Source organism: Rhipicephalus microplus, chromosome 5 (assembly GCF_043290135.1).
Source record: "Rhipicephalus microplus isolate Deutch F79 chromosome 5, USDA_Rmic, whole genome shotgun sequence".
Taxonomy (NCBI): Eukaryota; Metazoa; Arthropoda; class Arachnida; order Ixodida; family Ixodidae; genus Rhipicephalus; species Rhipicephalus microplus.
The window spans coordinates 20,655,516-20,678,071 of record NC_134704.1 but is presented as its reverse complement, the minus strand read 5'-3'; the positions used below and the strand labels follow the sequence as shown (position 1 = coordinate 20,678,071).

General features: G+C 48.1%; 1 long non-coding RNA gene across 3 annotated transcripts in view; it reads left to right on the top strand.

Annotated features, from left to right (window-relative positions):
* Positions 1 to 22,556, top strand: part of LOC142817683 (uncharacterized) — a 128,006-nt gene that overhangs the window by 5,711 nt on the left and 99,739 nt on the right. For all 3 annotated transcript variants that reach the window (XR_012895302.1, XR_012895301.1, XR_012895303.1), the window contains exon 2: positions 22,273 to 22,381. This is a non-coding gene — a long non-coding RNA (uncharacterized LOC142817683). The remainder of the gene's footprint in view (positions 1 to 22,272; positions 22,382 to 22,556) is intronic.

Here is a 22,556-nt window from a genome sequence, read left to right as displayed (position 1 = left end):
GAAATTAAGGCCCGTGTGCTCAGATTTGGGTGCACGTTGTTGCGACCGGGGTTTCCAGACACCGGAGGTCCGGGATGAAGTTGTCGAGGCAGGAGGAAGAGAGACTTGAAGAGGGTTTATTTACAATATGTACATTGCGAACTCCCTACACGGTGAGCTCTCAAACGTGGCAGGCCTCTACATGTCTCCTAACATAGCGCTACATGGTGCTTGGTTCTACATGGTTCTGCTCGGTTCTGCTCTCGAAAAAAAGCACACACGAATGAGCCGTGGGGGCTCATTATAAAGGGTCTGTCCTCCCCAGATCCCTAGATCGGGGACCGCGTACAGAGGGCACCGTCCAACCACGGATCACACATTACCCGCGAGGGTGACGAGCACGCACGGTCCACGTGAACGTTCAAAATTGAAGCGTGGTCACTGCACGGCCATGTGGCACGAACGTGGCTCCTCCTCGTCAAGGGGTGTCGCTGGGCGAGGGGTCTGAAGTTGATGACTGCATCCATCGAAAGGGCCGCCGTAAACAAGCTTCAAATGGTCGCCGAACGACTCGTTCAATTAGCGGGACGATTTCCGGCCGCCGCCGCCGCCGTCATCTTCCAAAGAAGAAGCGGCACTTGTGGTCTCCCGAACTGCTCACGGTGTCGTGGCGGCAAGACGCCGCACCCTCCGGCCAGGGGGGAACAATACATGGCGGACACAGGCCGCCAACCCGTTTGGCGACTAAAAAGGAACATCAAAAGGAACGCCGATCCATTGTCAGACCTGGCGCCGGTCCTAACAGTAGGCAGCCGGTCGTTCGGTTACTTGTTTGAAGATTAAAGGAGCGCCGCTCCCTCTTCCGCTCTGGCGCCGGTCACAACAGCTCGTCCGCCGGCGGGAGAAGCGACCTGAGGGTGACCAGCTGCACAGGTTGCCCGAAGTGTCGCTGTGTAGTGCTGTCTTCCAGGCCACTGCTGATGACGCTCAGCCAAGGACTCTTTCCCTCTCGCTCCTTGTGGCTCCCCTCTGGGAAAAGCATTCATACACACCACCACAGGCACGGGAGAGCACCCTGCCCGCACTGAGACACGTCGAGTCCGACAAATTATCCAAAAGCAACCTTACTTAAGCGGTATTACCAAACACAAAGCAGCAATCGGGACGTTTCCCTGAGGTTTCACCAAAACTCCTAATCCCGATCCGATAATAATCTTCCCATCAAACTGCTTTCAAGAAAACTAACTGTCAAGTGATGCGCTCACCGTGGCATACCCGAGTGCTTGCGTGAGCAATCCGCCGTAACCCACCAGGTATCATACTCATAAAATAAAGCATTTTACTTCACGCTATCTTTTAGTTCCCGAAATTTAGTGCCGCCAAAGCCAGTCGTCAATTCCTTTTGAGAAGACGAAAGCATAACTGCCGTGCTGCACCTGCATTAGGAACATCTTTATTATATATCCGCAAACGCACATCACAGTGCTCCTGCCTGGATGAGATACCACCTAACCGTTCCCTTGCTGTTGCCACTTTCACAAAGCATACATATAAACTCACGAGCTAGCTTTTCTTACACACCGGACACATGCGAACAAAACATTAAATGAACAACAAAAAAAAGTTTCGCATGAATCCTGAAAAATCTCGCAAGCAATAACTTTGCGTCTCTACGCTCAGTCATAATTAGTTCATAACGTTGCTCCTGCTCATTTACACGTATCTACCATGACGCAGGCTCCTATGCGTGTCGTTTATGCAATCGCACAACGCTTATCTTAGCTAAACGTACAACGCCCAAGAAATGAACAAAACCAAAATTGTGTTACCTAAACACTATTTGGTAGACGAGATTCTTAAAAAACACATTAAAATCCAAAACAACTTAAACAGTCAAAAGCAAATTTCAAAACAAAATAAATCCACTAATGACCATCGTCAAAAGCTCACGGATGTCTACTCCTTTTTGGGACTAACGCACGGTGTCGCGTCCTGTGGGTCTTTCTAGGCGAACGGGAAATAGAACAATGGCAAAACCCATTCGCTTCGCCTCCGACCCCCGCAAAGCTCTGCGCTGACAACCTGCGTTCTTACTCTCGCTGAGTACCTCGCACTCCCGCAGTCCATCAAACATGCCGTCGATAGAGCGACGAAAGGGTCTGCCTTTCTACCCAACGTGCTTTTTTTTTTTTTTCGTTTTGTCCGGCGGCTCGGACGCATACAAACCAACTCCGGTGCCGATGACAAACGCCTAATTCTGTACGCTCTAATGCGTGTCACTATCCTTCCAATAGATCTATACAACGTATATAGGCTACCAAAATGATAGAGCGCTAACGAAAACAAAGTACAAACGAGTTATTTACAAAATCACAAAAACAAACAAAATGTTCCTTTCAACAGTCCCGAGTCGACGTTTTCCGAGAGGCTAACAGCTGTTCGCAACAACTCTGAGTCGAACTCGCGGTGGTCGCGCCCGGAACGATTTTCTCGAGAAACGGGGTCTACAACACGCGTCAATCGCCCTGCTACCGAACCCCGCGACGTTCCTCGAAGCCGACTTGCTGTCGCTTCCTGCCCCTCGAAAACCACCGACTCTTTTGCCCCGCACCCCGTCCAATGCACCGCGAGAACAACGGAAGGGTCTCTTGCCCTTCGACCACTTACGCACACCATGCGCTTCTCTTTTCTTTGTTCTCTGGCCGCTTGGACGCTTGCGATACGGCAACTTTCTTGAAATTTCGCTCCGCCATTTGAATACATTCCTCAAACGCGTCGCGATTTTTGCCTGCCTGTTTTTACGGTGCTTTCTCCGTTTTGCACGTCTCTTGGTGCCGTCTACGGAGCCTTTCGCCCATCTCTGATGCTCACCAGCACCCACATGCTCATCTGATTTTTCGCGCGGACTGTCTGGATAATTGCCTAGCAATCTATCCTTCAAACACTGCCGCGTACGATGCGCTTTTCTTTTCCGGCGGTTCGGACGCACACGATACAGACCCGTCAGAGATGACAACGGCACTTTTCTCGCGATTTTACCACGCCGTTTGAAACCCTTACTCAAACGCGTTGTGCTCATCTCGAGCTTTGCCTTATTGTTGCCCTTCGGACGCTTTCTCCCCTGTGCACGCTTCTTTGTGCGGACCTGGGAGCCTTTCGTCCTACTCTGACGTTCTTCATCACCGATTTGCTCCTCCGCCATCTCGCGCGCCCAGTCCTGATGATTGCCTATCAGTTCATCGTAAGACCGCGGCCGCGTAGATTGCGCACTTCTGTTCCTTACTCTCCGGCCGCTCAGACGCCTGCGATTTAAGCCAGTCAGAGAAGACAACGGGCCTTTTCTCGCAAATCCGCCACGCCGTTTGAAGGTCCTCGTCAAACGCGCCGCGCTGATCGCGAGCCTTGCCGCGCTTCTGTTTTTCGGACGCTTTCTCCGTTTGGCACATTCCTTGGTGCCAAACCTGGAGCCTTTCGTCCGCCTCTGACGCTCATCAACATGGTCTACAGGGCTGCAAGGTTCGATGGAACACTCTGTTAATCTTAACTTCGTTTCCCCCACCACGGAACCCTCACACCCTGCTGTGACCGCGAGCTCTTTTCCCTCAGAATGGGTTAAAACCTGTTCCATTCCCTTACAGGCACTAGCCTTCTCTTTGGCCTCAAACGGCACCGCCGCTATATCTACAGATATCAGACCCGCAGCACTCTCTTCGGCCCTAAACGGCACCGCTGCTGAAACGCACCGTTCGTGCGGTACATCTGCAAATTTCTGACCCGTAGCCCTCTCTTCGGCCTTAATCGGCACCGCCGCTACGTCGCACCGTTCGTGCACTTCATCTACAGATGTCTGACCTGTAGCCTTCGCTTCGGTCTTAAACGGCACCGCCGCTACATCGCACCGTTCGTGCGCTACATCTACAGATGTCTGACCTGTAGCCTTCGCTTCGGTCTTAAACGGCACCGCCGCTACATCGCACCGTTCGTGCGCTACATCTATGGATTGACCACTCTGCTGCAATGCCACCAATTCACAATTAAGCCTTTCTATCTCTTCATCTAATTCCTGCATCCTTTTTATATGTTCTTCATGCCTGCGCTCAGCTTCCAATTCCTCCTGGCGCCATCTTTCCTTTCTTTGCGCCCTTTGTACTTCCTCCTCCTGGTCCAATAAGTACATATTCCCGAAGTGCTCGATTTCCTCATTGTCACTATTGCTTTCGAGAATCACTTCGCGGAGTTTAGAAGCAGGCATATCATCATTAAAATCTAGCTCCAGATCCCAACACAGGTTCAGCAGGTTCTCTCTCGTCAATCTCGTAAGATCCATGGCGACTACTTTGCTTTGGCTCAGCTGTGACAAAACACAAACCCACCAGCGCTTCAATTCTGGGTCTAGAGAAATTGAAGCCTGGCAAATCTCACAGCGGAGACCACAAGCTTAAGCACCCAAGTAGCACTACGTGGCCAACATCCCTCTCTACTTTTTCTTGTTAATTTTTCACTCCTGCTTTTTACAACATCCTAAAATTTAACCCGCAACGTACCCTTAGAAATTTTGAAACATTACCCCTTGTTCCTATTGAATCATCTAAGCTTTCCTGCTTTAGCGTACTTGCTCAGATAATCATCCAGTGCTGCCTTGTGCTGAGATAACAACCACAGTGGCCAGGCAGTTGTTGGTTATATCTATCTTTTAACGAATTTAGGCTAAAAGACTCGATATATCTCAAGCACAAAGCCAGGCACTCACCCCATTACGTGCGGTGGTGGTACGCTGCTTCGATCCCGCCGAGTTCCAGGGCTTTCGGCTGGCCTCCGGTACATGTCGCTCTCCGTCGCAGACTCGTATCCCACCGCTGCCAACCAGTTGTTGCGACCGGGGTTTCCAGACACCGGAGGTCCGGGATGAAGTTGTCGAGGCAGGAGGAAGAGAGACTTGAAGAGGGTTTATTTACAATATGTACATTGCGAACTCCCTACACGGTGAGCTCTCAAACGTGGCAGGCCTCTACATGTCTCCTAACATAGCGCTACATGGTGCTTGGTTCTACATGGTTCTGCTCGGTTCTGCTCTCGAAAAAAAGCACACACGAATGAGCCGTGGGGGCTCATTATAAAGGGTCTGTCCTCCCCAGATCCCTAGATCGGGGACCGCGTACAGAGGGCACCGTCCAACCACGGATCACACATTACCCGCGAGGGTGACGAGCACGCACGGTCCACGTGAACGTTCAAAATTGAAGCGTGGTCACTGCACGGCCATGTGGCACGAACGTGGCTCCTCCTCGTCAAGGGGTGTCGCTGGGCGAGGGGTCTGAAGTTGATGACTGCATCCATCGAAAGGGCCGCCGTAAACAAGCTTCAAATGGTCGCCGAACGACTCGTTCAATTAGCGGGACGATTTCCGGCCGCCGCCGCCGCCGTCATCTTCCAAAGAAGAAGCGGCACTTGTGGTCTCCCGAACTGCTCACGGTGTCGTGGCGGCAAGACGCCGCACCCTCCGGCCAGGGGGGAACAATACATGGCGGACACAGGCCGCCAACCCGTTTGGCGACTAAAAAGGAACATCAAAAGGAACGCCGATCCATTGTCAGACCTGGCGCCGGTCCTAACAGTAGGCAGCCGGTCGTTCGGTTACTTGTTTGAAGATTAAAGGAGCGCCGCTCCCTCTTCCGCTCTGGCGCCGGTCACAACAACGTTAAAGAACCCCAGGTTGTCGAAATTTCCGGAGCCCTCCACTACGGCGTCTCTCATAATCGTATGGTGGTTTTGGGACGTTAAAGCCCTCATATCAGTCATCAAATAAAGCCTCAGACGCTTCATCATCAAACTTGAAAGTTGACCGTCGGCGCCAACAGCGTGGACATGTGTCACATCAAAGCAATGACCATCGCGCGATAACGCTGGACATCGCGAAAATGTGTGGTGTCATCATGATGGCACAATTGAGTCACACAACGTGACGTCATATATGACGGCGTCGTCACAAAACATAGTCGCTTGGTCAATGGCGGGCCGATCCCGGAGGCAATGCATATCTGGGTGACGTGCCGAATGCTTATGACGCTGGACGTGCCGAAAGAGTTTTTTTACATGGGGGGGGGGGGGCACATTGGCTGAGAAAGAAAAGAAGATGGCATTCATCTTCGAATTGTCTTGGAAGAATGCGCAAAGCAACTTGTGAGTTTTTTGTTTTTTTTAAGGGCAGAGTCCTTTGTGGGACAGGCTGTTGTACGTTGTCGTGGTCGCTTGGCGTGACGTTGGGAAAGCGACATGTAGCATAGCTATACATCTACCGCGTGCGCTCGAGCCAAAGAGAAGTCTTCTTACTCTTGTTCTTCGAAAGCCATGATGACGATTTTAAAGCACGTAAACGCGCATATATAAGAGCCATCTGTAGCGCATGGAACGTGCGCTCGCCCTAAAGAGAGTCTTGTTCTTGTCCCTCTATTGCATTGACGATGATATTCGGTGTTGAACAGTTTAAATAAAACAGCGTATAAAAATTCAAAACAGGAGAAACTGCGAAAAGGACAGAGAGAAAAAGAAAGGGGACAAAAAATACGCAGAATAGAAATGAGTAGAAATAAAGAGGAAAAAAGTTAGAAAAAGTGAATATGAGAAAAAAGAGAGAGAGGAGGAAAGGGAGCCAACCGAAGATAAACGAAGAGCGCTGCCCAGCTCCGCACTGCCTTCGAGCATAACACGACCAGGGTAAAGTTAGCGTAATTTTTTTTTTTTACATCTGTGACTCTGTGACAGAGTCCACGCACGAGGTTGGCAGCGCACATCGTTTCGGTGTTTTTGAAGTTTATATGTATATAAAGATTTCCTGGTTCCCGGGCGTATCGGGTGCATTATAGGACGGCAGGTTCTTCACCTAACGAGAAAAAATTTGTCTTGGGGAGAATTTCTAATCGATTCGATTTCGAAAGTTTTTTCTTTTTGAAAGGGCAAAGTTGACGATCGAAGGCAGCATAAGCGCGAGAATAGAAGCAGACGCGATGCCCTGAATGCGTGGCGTAACCCTGAGCACCGTACCAGTGGGAACAATGGAGCGGAAAATGAATGCGTCTCGTTACGCCAGTACATTTCTGCAGTATCGCGTTCTCATTTTGCCGACTAGTTATAGTTGAGCCGTAATTACGTAGCACGCACTGCAGGACGTAAAAGCTAAATGCTTAGGCTCTGTTCAACATCCCGACACAGTTTGCCTTCCTATCTTGAATTTTTTAACGCTTACATTATCTCATCCGGCTATCAACCAAAGCGGTGGCTCATCCGATGCGTGGTATAGCCCTGGTCAACCAGAGTTTGCAGGTTAACTGCGGTGGTAGCTGGACTTCGAAGGGGGATAGAATTTAGTATGTGTTTAGTAAAAGTTATTAACGATTTAGAGTACGAGGTACTCTGCTATGGGAGAGCATAGAGCCATCCCGTGGGCATCGCACACTGTAATTTAGTCTTTTCGCAGTGTGGAGGCTGTGCTTTGAGTGAACATTGAAGTGACCCTCGGTCGATCGAAATGAATAGAAAAACCTCAATTCTGGGATGCTGATCGTTCAACTTTATTGCGTCAAAATTACATGGGGCTTTTCACACTGGTGTGAGCACACTTGTCTCAGTTCTTCAGTTCATTTCGAGATTGTGTCTACTAGATTAAAGTGAAACAAAGAAGCTCCTGGGCAAAAAAACAAAAAAGCGATATCTACAGATATTTAGAAAATATGTACTGAGCAATGACAACCCCCTTGAAACGTTCCGTATGTCACTCCAATAATTCCATATGTCCCCATTAGGAACCAACGTACCTTTAATTTACTTAAGTAAGAATCTAATGAAAAAAAAAACATGAAATCATTGAAAAGTCACACCTCTTGCAAAAAATGGAAACAGTAGTTGCTCTGAAATGTCGTATTTATAGGTTTGACTTGGTCTGAAATTGCCTTTGTTTTTTCGTTGTCGAATAATGTTTGAGAAAAAAAAACTTGAAGGGGGCGAAGCATGTAAGGAAGGGTGCTTGAGCTCCGCTAACGTCGTCGGCCATTCGTTGGTATAACCGTTGCCTTCTTCATTTTCAGAGGACTGGTAGAAAGTAGCGGGAGTGACCCAGTATGACCCATACCCGTTCTCATGATGGACAGTGACTTCATAACACACCGCGACGGCAGGATACGCCGACAAGCCTAGTGCCTCAGGTGCTTCGCACCTATAAGGTTTCACCAAGAGATGCCAGGTGTCAACAATCTAAAGGCTAACGGCACTGGTGGCAAATGAAAAGCAATAATACGGAAAGGCGGGCTAGTTGGTTTTGCTGCATACTGATACTTTAGCGCGCACACACAGACAAAAGAAACACAAGGTTAGTGGAAATGAAAACCGTCAAAATAATGAAAGTTTGCAAGAAAAAAATATATATAGAAAAACAGTATACAAAGGAATACCCACATCCGCATCGTTGTATCGACAAAAACCATTATAAAAACCAATGAAGAAAATTCAAGAAAATGAAGCTCACACGGGGAAAAAACACGGCTACGTTCGGTGAGAATGCCCGGGGGCTGTGTGTGTACGCCCCGAAGAAAAGCAAAGCCGTTGCCCGGCTGCGCCCTGCAAGAAGTCACTGGACCGGTTCCGTAACCGGAGTGTAAACACGAACGCCTCTTCTCAGCTGTGCGTTGGCGCTGCCGCGGTGAAGAGGCCAAGGAAGCTATGGCGCCTGCACAATGGGTCTCTCGTTCTCTGACCTTTTCAGCTGTTCTTCATCTGCAACTGCAGCTTGGTTCAAAAGGGGCAATCACGTCAGCAAGCTCGCTATGCGGGACACCGACTGTCGTGAAGCCACTGCAGTAAACAAATTAGCTTTCTTTCTTTCTTTCTTTCTTTCTTTCTTTCTTTCTTTCTTTCTTTCTTTCTCTCTTTCTTATTTTACAGCGAAGCGACCTTAGTATACTCAGTCGGTCGTCGTTATCCTCATCATGGGGATGATCATCTTCATCACCACTGTCTTCTTCATAGGAGTAGTACCTCGTATTAGTAATATTAGTAGTACCAGTAGTTGTACTATGGGAGTCACGCATGTCACATGACCAGGCGGGAGGGAGGGACAGTGAATAATAATAAAAAAAAAACAGAGTCGTGAGGGTGATGACTTTTTACCAAAAAACACCATCATCATTATCATCATCATTACAGCTTCACTTCCGACGCTGAAAATGGCGTGGAACTAGCGGAATTTCTTTCTTTCCTTCCTTCTTTCTCTCTCTCTCTCTTTCTTTCTTTCTTTCCTTCACTTTTCTTTTCTTTTAGGTGCGGAAGCCTGTTCGCGGCTTCAGCAGCAGTAAAAGCAGGCCGCCACACGGGAACGCCTGTGGTTTGCTTTGTTGTTGTGCGCGCACACCAACCTTGTCTTTCAGAGCGAATTTCGTGTACGGCTGCAGCTGCGCGGTCCACTTGCTCTTCTGACATCTCACTTCGCTACAGGCCCGCACTTTTCAGAAGTTACCTAGCAGCCGCGGCTGCAGGAGTGTCTAGTTGCGCTCTGGTTTCGCTACGCCCCCGCCAGTAGGGATTTTCAGAACATTCCCTTCATTGGGCGCGGCGCTGAGTCGCAATTTGCCTGGACCTATTGATTGATTGATTTGTGGGGTTTAACGTCCCAAAACCACCATATGATTATGAGAGACGCCGTAGTGGAGGGCTCCGGAAATTTCGACCACCTGGGGTTCTTTAACGTGCGCCCAAATCTGAGCACACGGGCCTACAACATTTCCGCCTCCATCGGAAATGCAGCCGCCGCAGCCGGGAATTGAACCCGCGACCTGCGGGTCAGCAGCCGAGTGCCTTAGCCACTAGACCACCGCGGCGGGGCAAGCCTGGACCTATTGACAGCTGTTTGTTCCGTCTAACAAGTTGTGCCACTTTATGTGGTTCTTATAGGGACAAGACGAGAAAAGTGAGCCCCGTAACTGACTGCATCAGGTGCGACACTTCAACAGTAGCTCACAAGGGATGGGGGATAGGAGGGATTAAAAGGATAGGATTAAAGGTACATATATAGAGAGACAGGAAGGAGAGAGCGAGGCGCAGAGACAGTGAGCGACGGAAGTAAAGAAAAGATAGGAAAGATGAACACGGTCGCAGGAGTCCGAGGACGGGGCACCACTCGACGAGAGCTCTTGTTGGCGTCTGTAGATGGCGTAGGGCGAATCCAGTCGGCCAGAGCTACGCTGTCGTCGTCGTCGGTGACCGGCGTCAGGCAATGGCGTAGGAACAGGCCAGTCGGCCAGAGCTGCCGTGTCGTCCGAGATCGCGAAGGCACAACCGGTCGGCACGGAATCCAGTATGTGCTGCAAAACTAATTTTCCTGTTTGTCAACTGCAGAATAAAAAAGTTGTAAGATATAGATATCCACAATATGTGCTCGTCTTGTTGACGACCTTCCGGTAAGTGGACATGACCGTGGTCTCTAGAACCCGGTTATCATAAATTTTGAGGTAATCACCGTCATAGGTAGCTACCTCTAGGTCGCTCAGAAAACCCTGTAAACGATTCAACTCGATGGCATAGGAGGCAATGATATTAAAAGGACCTGCATCGCCGCAAAATTTAGTCAAGGGGCGTAAGAAGTGCTGTATTGCGATATCTACAGTGCCTAAGCAACGTCCAAGGGGAAAATGTTGTACGCTGCAGAAATTAGAAGAAAAAAAAAACACGGCGTTACGCGATCGATGCATGTGAAATATGTAGCTCTACATGTATAAAAATGCATAAGACAGAACAGGAATTCCCTTTGTAGTTCCACGAATATGATTCGTACACGTCGCGTAGGAAGTCGCACGGACTTCATAATATAGGCTGCGTACATTGTAAACTTGTGTGAACATATCTTTTACAGCCATATAATAATAATAATTGTTGGTGTTTTACGTCCAGAAACCACGATATATGATTACGAGAAAGACCGTAGTGGAGGGCTCTAAAATTTTCGTCCATTTCGTGCGCCTAAATCTAAACACACGGTCTTCTAGCGCTTGTGCCTCCGTATAAGTGCGGCCGGCATTCGATCCTGCGACCTTTGGGTCTTTTACGTTCACCTACGTCTCTCTTCTCTTGCTGCTATTGATAAATATTTTAATCAAGTAATACACGAAAGAAAGCAAGTGTGGCTTATGATTGAGCGCCAGACCCACCAGTCATGCGAAACGGCATACCGAAGGCGCTTTACCGAGCGGCTGTGGACATGTACAGTACCGTCAACTGTTAAGGGGAACACTCTAATCAGCACCTGTCACATTGCGGGCCCCAAAACTGCGAGTGGACGCAGAATCATTGTTCGTGCACGGCACTAGTCTACCAGAAGGAGTCGTAACAGTCAACCAGCAGTAGTCTCATGCAAATCTAAGCCACTATGCTTTTGCCATAGACCGAAATCCGGACATGGTGTGGAAGAAACTGTTCCCTTTAACTGTGAACCCGTCTGTACGTGCAAGTACGTCGAGCGCATTCGAAACACCGTTCCTCATTGTGTGTACAGTGCGTGCAGCAACCGAAAATGGCTGGCCCCGGAGGTCGCAACATCCTTCGTCACCTTTCTGTTCGGTCCGCTTCGAACCTATTGTCAGTGCGCGTACGTGACGGAAATTAGAAGAAGAAAGCACGGGCCGACGGAGAGGGTCACTGCGGATTTCGCTTACTCTCATAGACCGCGCCATCTTCGACTAAGCTTGAAAACGCGTTCTCTTTGCAACGTCTGTCAGCACTCGACGCAGCGGGCCGTTTCACAATTACCATTCATTTCCCCGAGTCGCGAAGTGCTGACGGTGGTGTGTCTACGCTGGCGGAGCAAGGAATCCCTGCCGTTAAACCTAACTGCAGGGGCGTGTGTGCCAAGCAAACATCCGTAAAGTAATCAGTGAGTGTATACGAAATGAGCACGCACACACTGCGATTGCCACCTGAATAACAAGCGGATCATTGCAACGACCAAGCAAATCTGCAGGTGATTTGATTTATTATATTCCACTGCCAGAATAAACGACTCGTCGGCGTTGCCATGCGTAGTGAAGTTCGTTTCGGGGTCACGCTCGCGAGGTGTCTTGACCATCGAAGCGGGCGAAGATCGCTTCTTAAAATTCGCGGCCCGACGCACTAACAGTGGGCAATTGTCGATAAGAGAGCTGGCCGTACCAGTGGACCTGCCCTCAGAACGCTGCGAAAGACTGACTCGATGCGAAGTCGGCTGAGCAAACAGTAAAGCAAATGCTTGCCTTTTTACGAGATGAGAGTCGCGTTCTCACCGATCAGCAGTCAGCGTGTATTGTGTGGTGTGCTACATATTTAGCCCTGCACAAGTCCATTTATTGTAAGGGGGCGCGATGCTGGTGAGGCGAGGTGTACGAAATTGTCTCACCTTACATTCGCTTTACTGTCGGATTAGGGTTTGCGAGATTACGCGTACAGAAAGACCGGTTCAGCATAGGGAAATACGGATATAAATGCACATTTCAAATACATGAAACATTTAATGCTTTGGAAGAACTTTAAACAGTCACGCTAGAGGAAGAAGGCAATCGCGTTCAGCCGACTTCTCTTTCAAATGAATTCATCAGTAGGTTACATTGTTTAAATATGGTATTGATATTTCATACTGTACGAGTCAACTTTTGTATTACAGTGATTGCAGGGCTCGGCGGCTCACCTGGAAATCGCGGGATCGAATCCCAGCTGCGATGGTCACAATTTCGATGGAGACAAAATGCTATAGGATGCTGTTGTAATGTGCAACGTCAATGCACGTTTATATAGGAACTCCCCTTGAGCCCTTTAATGAGTCGTACCTTTTAATGATATCGGGGTTTTTGACATGTAGAAACCTCGGATATTATTACTGTTATGCTGCATATGCTACAGAAAGAAAAGAAAAGACCTCACTGAGTACGAAACAGGATCCGAAAGAAAGTCATCGTGCTGACTGATTTCGCCACACAAAGAAAGGCCGCACTGCTGTCACTTATACCGTAATAAACCAGTATACGACTTCACTTGAAGAGTAGAGGGATGTTATTCGTGTACAGGCTTCTTCCTTTACAACCGCTTCATCCTTTAGTGGTTTTTCGTAACATATATACGCTGGGAATGACTACCTTTTCCTGTAACACCCAACATTTATGGGCGGAGTCTCTCCGGTTAGCACTGCGGAAGCGTCGTATACTTAGTGCACGTGCGCTCACTTTGTAAGCTTTGCGATTTCTTGCTTCCTGATTTCAACGTCGCATTTAGTCCTAGCTACCGCTTTTCCCGAAGTAACCACAGCTGCCTGGACGTCGTTTGGGATCGTTTTCTCGCGATTGCAAAACTAACATGTTCACAGTCACTTTTCCGGGTATACTTCTGTAGTGCCATTTCGTCTGACGTCTTGCAATGCAGTATAGTAGACAACCCCTGGGAAAAAACGTTCCACGTACACATGTGTCATTCATAATGTCGCATGTCTCTGGCTAGTATTTTATTCAGAGCCCGGCCGCGTAGGCAAGAGAGATCCTTTTGTGAAAGTTGACGATGCCAGTAATTTGAACGTAATGCGGAAAACACGTCGAAGCAAATGTTGGAAAATAATGCATAATAAACATAATTGCGCTATTGCCACTGGAACTCAGATATACATTGGTCGGAAGGCGTCTGTAAGCCCTTACTTGAACGCACAGACAACGGAAAATGGCCTTCAAGGCTCGGAACGAGTCGCGAATGATATTCGAAGCAAAGTTTTGGTAAGTAATTCCAACACACCTGCGAATGTCTCTAATTTTCTAGCATATGCCCAAAACGATCGAACCTATTCGCAGAACATTAAGCTTTCTTTCATTATACCACAAAGAGAGAAAGAGAGACGGTTGCAAGGAAATGCAGGTAGATTAACCAGACGCACTTCGTGTATGCTACACTGCAGTGGGGGGGGGGGGGGGGGAGATAGATGTAGGGGGCGAAATAATTAAACCGTACGTTCTCGCCGTTACGAGGTTGTCATGATACAGAATATATTCCGCGTTCCGTATTCGCCATCCGTATTATCATTCTTCAATGAATATGAAACATATATTTCCTATGAATAACTTTCTTTAAATTAAACATATTTTATAGTATATCGCGCAAGAACGTCGTTTACGAGCAGACGCCATACACGACGTTTTGTCCTCACAAGAGTGAGCAACAAAAATGGAAGCGCGCTCAAACGATTTCGCACTCCTATAAGCACAATGCCGGCAGATAAGGCGAGCTTTCTTCGCCATTTCGCAGCTCTTCGAAGAACATGTTGTTTGACGGGCGTAAACAATGGAAAAAGGCCGTTGCATGTGGCCTGCAGACGGTGATGACTGCATATACGGGCTACATTTATGGACAAAGCGAGGCAAAACATGAAGACACTGTCATGCCGTCTACGTGTATAATGCAGGCTTTTGTAACCCCGCAAAAGCCCCGCCGCGGTGGTCTAGTGGCTAAGGTACTCGGCTGCTGACCCGCAGGTCGCGGGATCGAATCCCGCCTGCGGCGGCTGCATTTCCGATGGAGGCGGAAATGTTGTAGGCCCGTGTGCTCAGATTTGGGTGCACGTTAAAGAACCCCAGGTGGTCGAAATTTCCGGAGCCCTCCACTACGGCGTCTCTCATAATCATATGGTGGTTTTGGGACGTTAAACCCCACAAATCAATCAAATCAATCAATAACCCCGCAAAGGTACACGCAGCCAAATGAGAAGATTGTACTGACTGCCAGCAGAACGTCTATACGGTCGTCTCCCGCGATAAACAGGTGGGAAGTGCACCCACATCTCCGGAATTTCACTTTATATCTGCTTGACGTTTGAAGAATAACTAACACGTCTGGAATTTCAGTATATAGGCCACACACTGTATACACCAGAATAAATGGAAAAGTTTTTTTCTTCAGATAGTAAGCATCGTAAATGTTTTAAATGCTATTCAGTTGCTGAATTAGCTCGTTTAGTTGGCATTGGCTGTACGTTATGTGTCCAGTTGAACAAGCCTCTAAACCCAGAGAAAAGTCTATCAGACGCATTTCGGCAATCTGCACGTCGCTATTTTTATTCGCACAAGCATGGCACCACTCATACCGCCACTACCACCACTTTTAACAACAACAACAATGACCGCTGAAAAGCAGGGCCACGGTGTGATAATAGGAGGGCTCAACTTGAATATAATCGAACCTTTTGTCCTTTGAAGCCTGCCAGCTTGGTGCAAGCCACGGCACTATTCTAGTTACTCTACACAAACTCATTGAAACGTCCTCAAAGTTACGCTGTTAGTGCTACCAACTGCTAGGAACTGTTCTTTTTCCGTTGTAAACTTTACTCGTTTCCTTACGAATGAGTATTTGTTACATGATTCACTTGCGTCGGATTGCATCCTTCTTTTCTTATTTAGTGGTTATTCAGGGGTGAGTTTTGCTACATTCAGCTTTTTGGTCACCACGCTTTATTTATCAGAGAAAGAAGGCATTTCTTCGTGGACACGACAACAACAACAACGAGAAGCAACAACAAAAGCAGCAGCTATAAGAGCGAGAAACATGTGCATGGCTAGTCGCCACCAAAACCAAGTGGTCGGCCCATGCGTTCATTTCGGTGGGCCAAAGTGGGCCTGGCCATGTTCTTCGCCCGCCTGCGAGGGAGATTCGCACCCGCGGGCAGCGCTTGCTTCGAAGGTCACTCCGCACGTCTTCAAGATGCGCGCGGCGCCGCTCCGGCGACCGACAACTCGGCCGGCCGGCCGGCCCTTGGGCTTGGGCGGCCACCATATAGTATATACACCTATGGATATGAGGGGGGCGCCTGGGAACCGCCACCTCCAGGACGCCGCACTCTCTGGGGCCCCCATCGGCAATCGGGTGGCGCAGCTGGCCGGGCTGCATAGCGTAGCCTTTTAATACCACCCTCTTTTTCTCCTCGTGTCCTGAACAGCCCCGCTTTCCATGCACGGTTCTCCGCGCCTGTAGACGATCGTGCCTGCATGCAATGAGAGAACGAGATGATAGCTTCCGTCCCCTCCGCTCCCATCTGAGACCTCCAAAAGACGCCTCCTTTCCCTTGCACCTTTCCAGGTACTCTTCTTCTGCTAGGTGTACTGCTGGTATAACGCTGCTTGCAAAGCGGAATGGAAGTCGGGCCATCGCTGGTGCAGCTCCGCGTGCGGTAGATTTTATCGTTCTTTTCAACCACCATTCGTTGTTCCTATACGCGCTTGTACTACACGTAAAACCATGTTACTCTAACGAGCTTGCATCGTGTGAAGATTTTTGTTTCGCTCATTCTAAAAGCTAAGGCGTGGAAACAGTCAAAAGAAGGATGTCAGAACACCATGGTGGTGCCCTGACCTCTTTCTTACCTGTCTTTTAGAATGAATACGTACCAGCTAAGCTCGCTCACCCTGATTTTTTTTTTTCACTGCTGGTGTTCCGTTCAGACGCTGCAATACATAAACGTGTAATTAAAAGTCCGTCACGGCTATGTATAATTAGCGAACAATAATGTGTGCTTGGTAGCGCTTCTGTCTTACTGGATATGAAGCGACTGGCCTGGTTCTGCTCATTCGTTTATGCGGCTGATTGCAGTTTCCCTTTCTAAGTTTAATAGGTTATTGTGTCCGCACGCAGTAGGTTATCAAACGCAGCACATCAAACGCGGGACATCCAGGCTTGGCCATGGATGTCCTGCGTGATTTTTTTCCCGATATGCACGGTAAATGTTTGAAATTATGATGACATGAATTTTCGCGACATCTGTCGTGGACCTTGACATTCTTGAAACCCACTTTAGTTTACGCTGTTGCGTACCGAATAAGTCTCTGCACTCAGACAGGATTACACATCTACGAAGAAATTAGCATTGATGGCTTTCTTGTGGAGATCTTGTTTTGAAATATATTAGTTGCGGTCAATAGGAACCACGGTGGCTGCGTTACTGAAGCACATTGTGCGATCGATTCACTGCGAAGGCTCGCATCTAATTGTCCTGCGTCTAGTTTTTTTTTCCCAGAAAATGACAACCGAGACACTTCTTTCGCTGTCGAAACAGCTCGAAGAAACCACTTCGCAACGCATTCCCCGGGACGCGACGATCAACAGCACTCGCCTATAATGATGTTGCCGGATTGAAGGTTTTTGTTTTCTATACAGAACACCCATATGTCTGATCGCACTAATTTGGCGTGATTTGTGTCTCTATAAGTGGAGCAGTGGTTGTGCATAGAAAAGATTGAGATGATGCACCCATGGACTGGCACAGCCAGTCATGGCAACATGATACCCGGTCAAAAACACTGAAGGCGTGTCTTCCCATTTTCCATAATGACTGTCCCTTCGTTCGAGCCCCGCCATGGTGGTCTATGGCTAAGGTACTCGGCTGCTGACCCGCCGGTCGCGGGATCAAATCCCGGCTGTGGCGGCTGCATTTCCAATGGAGGCGGAAATGTTGTAGTCCCGTGTACTCAGATTTGGGTGCACGTTAAAAACCCCCAGGTGGTCGAAATTTCCGGAGCCCTCCACTACGGCGTCTCTCATAATCATATGGTGGTTTTGGGACGCTAAACCACACAAATCAATCAATGTCCCTTCGTTCGAAGAGCGGCATAGCGAACAACAGGCACACTCTTCGGGGAGGAGTCAAACAGGAAGGAAAGGAGGGTTTCGGCAATGCTCCATTGACACCGAAACAGCCCATCTAGCTACGCCCCAACGTCACGATGAACGACGGGCGTTGTCGATCGTCTTGAAGCAACAACGCTTCCGCTTCCGATGCGTCTCCGATCTTGTGGGATGTTGCGCACTCCAGGACGATGGGGGGCAAGCGACGGCCATGATGACACGTACGCTGAATGTCATTTTGCACAGCGCCTTACTCAAGCCACTCGTGGCGTAGCCGTAGGCTCCACAATGGCACGGCCAGAAGGGTGATTGCAAAGGTTCAAACGCCCCCACCCCTTGTCGCCCCCCGTAAGAAAAAAATGCATGTGTATATACTATACCCGTACACACACAAACACGTGACTGAACATACATTCCTAGACCCCTCCCTCCCCCTCCCCCCCTACGCCTTCTTCTCACAGGTAATATTTCTGACTCTATGCCACACCGCTACACGTAGAGATACGGCAAAGACTACTGTGGCACCGAATGAGGCTGAAGTGCTGCTGTTGATGCTTCCTTAAACGGGCTGGAAACCTTGGAAATCATCATTGTCTTATTGTCCCACCCCACAGCATCCATTCTAGACTGTTTATTTGTATGTCTTATTCACATACGAATGAGTTTATTGATTGATTATTTAATTGATTGATTCGGTGTGCGATATATTCAACGAACGTTCTCCCTATTGTCGTCCTCGTTGCTTCGAATGTATATACACGCAAGCTTGCAAGGACTCTTTGTAACCTTGTTGTCATCGTTTATGTTGTTTCTCCTAACTGATTTAACTTTACAAGTTATTAGCACTGCTCTCACAACGTTAAACCGTCGTTGCCGTACTAATCAAACATTGCCTACGTACTTCACATCTTTAACGCGGCATTCTCCACGATTCACACGAATGTCGGGATAATTGAAGTTTTTGCGCACACACACAAGGACACAGAAGAAGGGAACACAAGGACCAGCGCAGACTAACAACTGATTTTTATTCAGTAAGAAAACAGAATATATACGCTTACTTGCACCCCATGATCACCGCGCATGAGCAAAAACGGCATCGTACAATCTTAAAAACCAAATATCACATGTTGTTCAGCAATTCAATTTCTTTTTCACTAAGCGATATCGACGGATGGCTGACGCACATATCTTTAAGTCTAGAGATGTGCCACGCTTCTACTATTTCTCTTGTTGTCTGATTTGGGTGTACATACACCACCTCAGTTTGATCAAACAACGGCTTACATGCACTAAAAGAACAACGCGCACAGTGCAGTGCTAAATGTGTTTCCGGCCTCCCTTTCAAGTTGGTCATGTGCTCCTTCAATCTCACATTTAAGCATCGGCCAGTCTGACCGACATAAAAGTTCCCACAACTGAAGGGGGTCTTATAAACTACCTTTCTTTTGCACTCAACCACCTGATGACCTGCACGCTTGGAACAATTGCCTCCGATATCCCTCGTCCTTTCCTCGTACAGATTATTTACAGCCGGACACACGCCCCCTAGTTTGTTCTTTGCCGAGAATACAACTTTGACACCATATTTAGCTGCCACCTTCTTAAGTTTATGGGAGAAACCATGCTCGTAGGGGATTACCGAAATTTTCTTTGTATCTTGGCTTCTTTCCTCTTTCTCCCCGGATTTCATTTTCTTCATTAATCTTTCGCTTGCAGTTAGAAGAAACGAGTTAGGGTATCCTGCCTTTTCCAGCTTTACCTTCTGTTCAAGGAAAGATTCTTTTAACTTGTGCTTACATGTTTTTGTAAGAGCTGAATTGAAACACCCCATTGCTATACCGTTTTTTACTATCCTTGAATGGGAGGAAGCGTACTGCAACAGGGGCTTCTCTGTTCTAGGCGAAACTAGGGGGCGTGTGTCCGGCTGTAAATAATCTGTACGAGGAAAGGACGAGGGATATCGGAGGCAATTGTTCCAAGCGTGCAGGTCATCAGGTGGTTGAGTGCAAAAGAAAGGTAGTTTATAAGACCCCCTTCAGTTGTGGGAACTTTTATGTCGGTCAGACTGGCCGATGCTTAAATGTGAGATTGAAGGAGCACATGACCAACTTGAAAGGGAGGCCGGAAACACATTTAGCACTGCACTGTGCGCGTTGTTCTTTTAGTGCATGTAAGCCGTTGTTTGATCAAACTGAGGTGGTGTATGTACACCCAAATCAGACAACAAGAGAAATAGTAGAAGCGTGGCACATCTCTAGACTTAAAGATATGTGCGTCAGCCATCCGTCGATATCGCTTAGTGAAAAAGAAATTGAATTGCTGAACAACATGTGATATTTGGTTTTTAAGATTGTACGATGCCGTTTTTGCTCATGCGCGGTGATCATGGGGTGCAAGTAAGCGTATATATTCTGTTTTCTTACTGAATAAAAATCAGTTGTTAGTCTGCGCTGGTCCTTGTGTTCCCTTCTTCTGTGTCCTTGTGTGTGTGCGCAAAAACTTCAATTATGCAGCAGTACCAACTAGCCCGTCTTTCCGTATTATTGAATGTCGGGAGCCATCCGCTCCGTGAATCGCTTCCCCGGCTGCTCCTCGGGCGCCCACCGCCGCAATGTCCAAGCAACGAAAAGAAGAAAAGCGACACATCGGCGATGTGCTTCCTGTTGAAACAGCCCCCCCCCCCCCCCCCCACAACTGCATCTCGTTTGTATGTTTATTTTTTGGCTGTTCACCGGCCAATTTTCCGGCTGACCCGGTGGGCGCAGCGAGGAGCCCGTTTCTCAGGCCCAAAGGCTTGGTGCGCCCGGGGCCCCGTCGCATCGTTCCTTTGATGGCGACGTGTAAGGACACACGCCTCAAGGTCACGCGCCTGTACACGTGGGTACCGCCGAGGTTCAACGAGGAATCATAGCCCTGAGGTGCGATTCCAATTTGCATAGTGGATCGCGATGAATGTGATATTGTGATCCCGGATTACCCCGCAAAATTTGGTCTACAACTCAGTCATTGAAGAAGGGAGATCGAATGATTATAATGTTGCTTCTATGACAGCTATTAGCCGATATTAACATCGCTTAGCCATGGTTAGCCACAATTTAGTCAACCTTAGGTAACGCTAACCAACATTATCGTACATTACCGAACAGTTTTCCCGCACCATCCAACATTAGCAATGACAAGGGCACCACTAGGTGGTATTCATCATCATCATCATCATCATCATCATCATCATCATCATCATCATCATCATCATCATCACGGCTACGCTCACTGATAAGCCTCTCCCACTTTTCTCCAATTGACGTGGTCACGCGCTGGCTGCGGCCTCGTTGTCGCAAGTTGGTGGAAGAGAGGGGCAGAAAGATGAGGAACATATTTATTGCGAAAAAATCAATGGTGAGAGTTCTTCAGTTTAGGACAACAATGAATTCGCATCATACACTCGTAAATTTCTAACGCTCTAACTGTGCTCGGTGTGAACGTCCGCGGTTACATGCAGTGTACGCTAAGCAACTGTTCGTGAATCGCTATTCTGCGTCGAATCAACGCAGATTACCGCCTGAACGAAGTATGTTGCAATGGCGACTTGACTTAACCAATCCCAAACAGAGGGCGGCGAAAATAGTGTTATTGAAAACAAGCTTTAGATTATAGCTCGGGACAACAATTAGGTTTCACTGTGACTTTAACGTTAGAATCTGCTCGGCGACAGCGTATTATGATCTGATCGCTTTGAAAATAGTGTGGTGAAACACCCTAGGGTATCGGCTTGTCATGTCGTCGTCAGGGTGCGTGACGAACGGGTGCACCATAAAAACTGGGGCAAGTCCCACTACTCACCAGCGGTTCGAATGCATATCATGAGATGAAGGTCCCTTGTGACTGCCTAAAACATTACGTTTGGTCTTGCAGTGGTGCCAGAATCCCCGACAAGATTTATCAAGAGCCTCAAGTTTTATAACGTGTAGCTCTGCGGTAAAGTCACCTATTTGAAACACCGATTTCTGAAGCATATATGAAACGTGATGGTAGTTTACTTGCCACTTGTCCGCTGAGAATAAAGAAGGCGACAGCCCAACATATGGAACTGATACGCTCTTCCCTACATGCTGTATAGAACTTAAACTGGGCATGTCCGCAGTCTGAAATACGAAGCTGAAAAACACCTTCTCTACATACCTCGTTTCGGGCTTGCCGCAACTAGATCCTCATCGAAGAAATCTTTCTCAAATAATGTCATGAATTATCTTAGTCAAATTCCCCCTTCCTTTTTTTCTGTATACAATTGCCGATTCATTAGCATAGACTTTGCTGCGAGAAACATCAGCGCTCTCTGCATGCCTCACACGTACCTCCCCCGGTTTCGCGTTAGTGAAGCTGAGAGACAGTTCCTACGTGCTGTCCATACGCTTCTGCCTGCACCGTAGCTGAGTTTAGGGGTAACAAACCTGATTCTCGTTCTGGCGCGCCTCTCCTTCTTTCATGTATGACGAGATAAACTGGGTAATGTCACAAGACTTCGTCCTTTGGTGACACGAAAATTTAGTGGTGATAACGATGATGAAAATGTAAAACGGTGCCAGCAAACTTTGTCTTATGGTTTAACGTGCCTCTGTCCTCTTTGCGCAGCACAAGCAACTTCCCTGACTGCGGTCTGGTCAACGGTAAACTACGTTCTTCCGAAGCAGCCCGCCCGAGGCAGGAGTGGCGACAAGCAGTGGACAGGTAGACGAGACAGGTACGTGAAACAGCCTAAACCCCTGCACGCACTGTGAATTCACCGATCATGTGTTCAGCGGCGCCAAATGGTCGAAGCTTGCACTGTATTACGCGTAAAATCCGCGCCATTAAGCATCGTGCGCAATATAGCACCTTCACGAACACTTAATGGAGAATGATGACCTGCTCCGCTC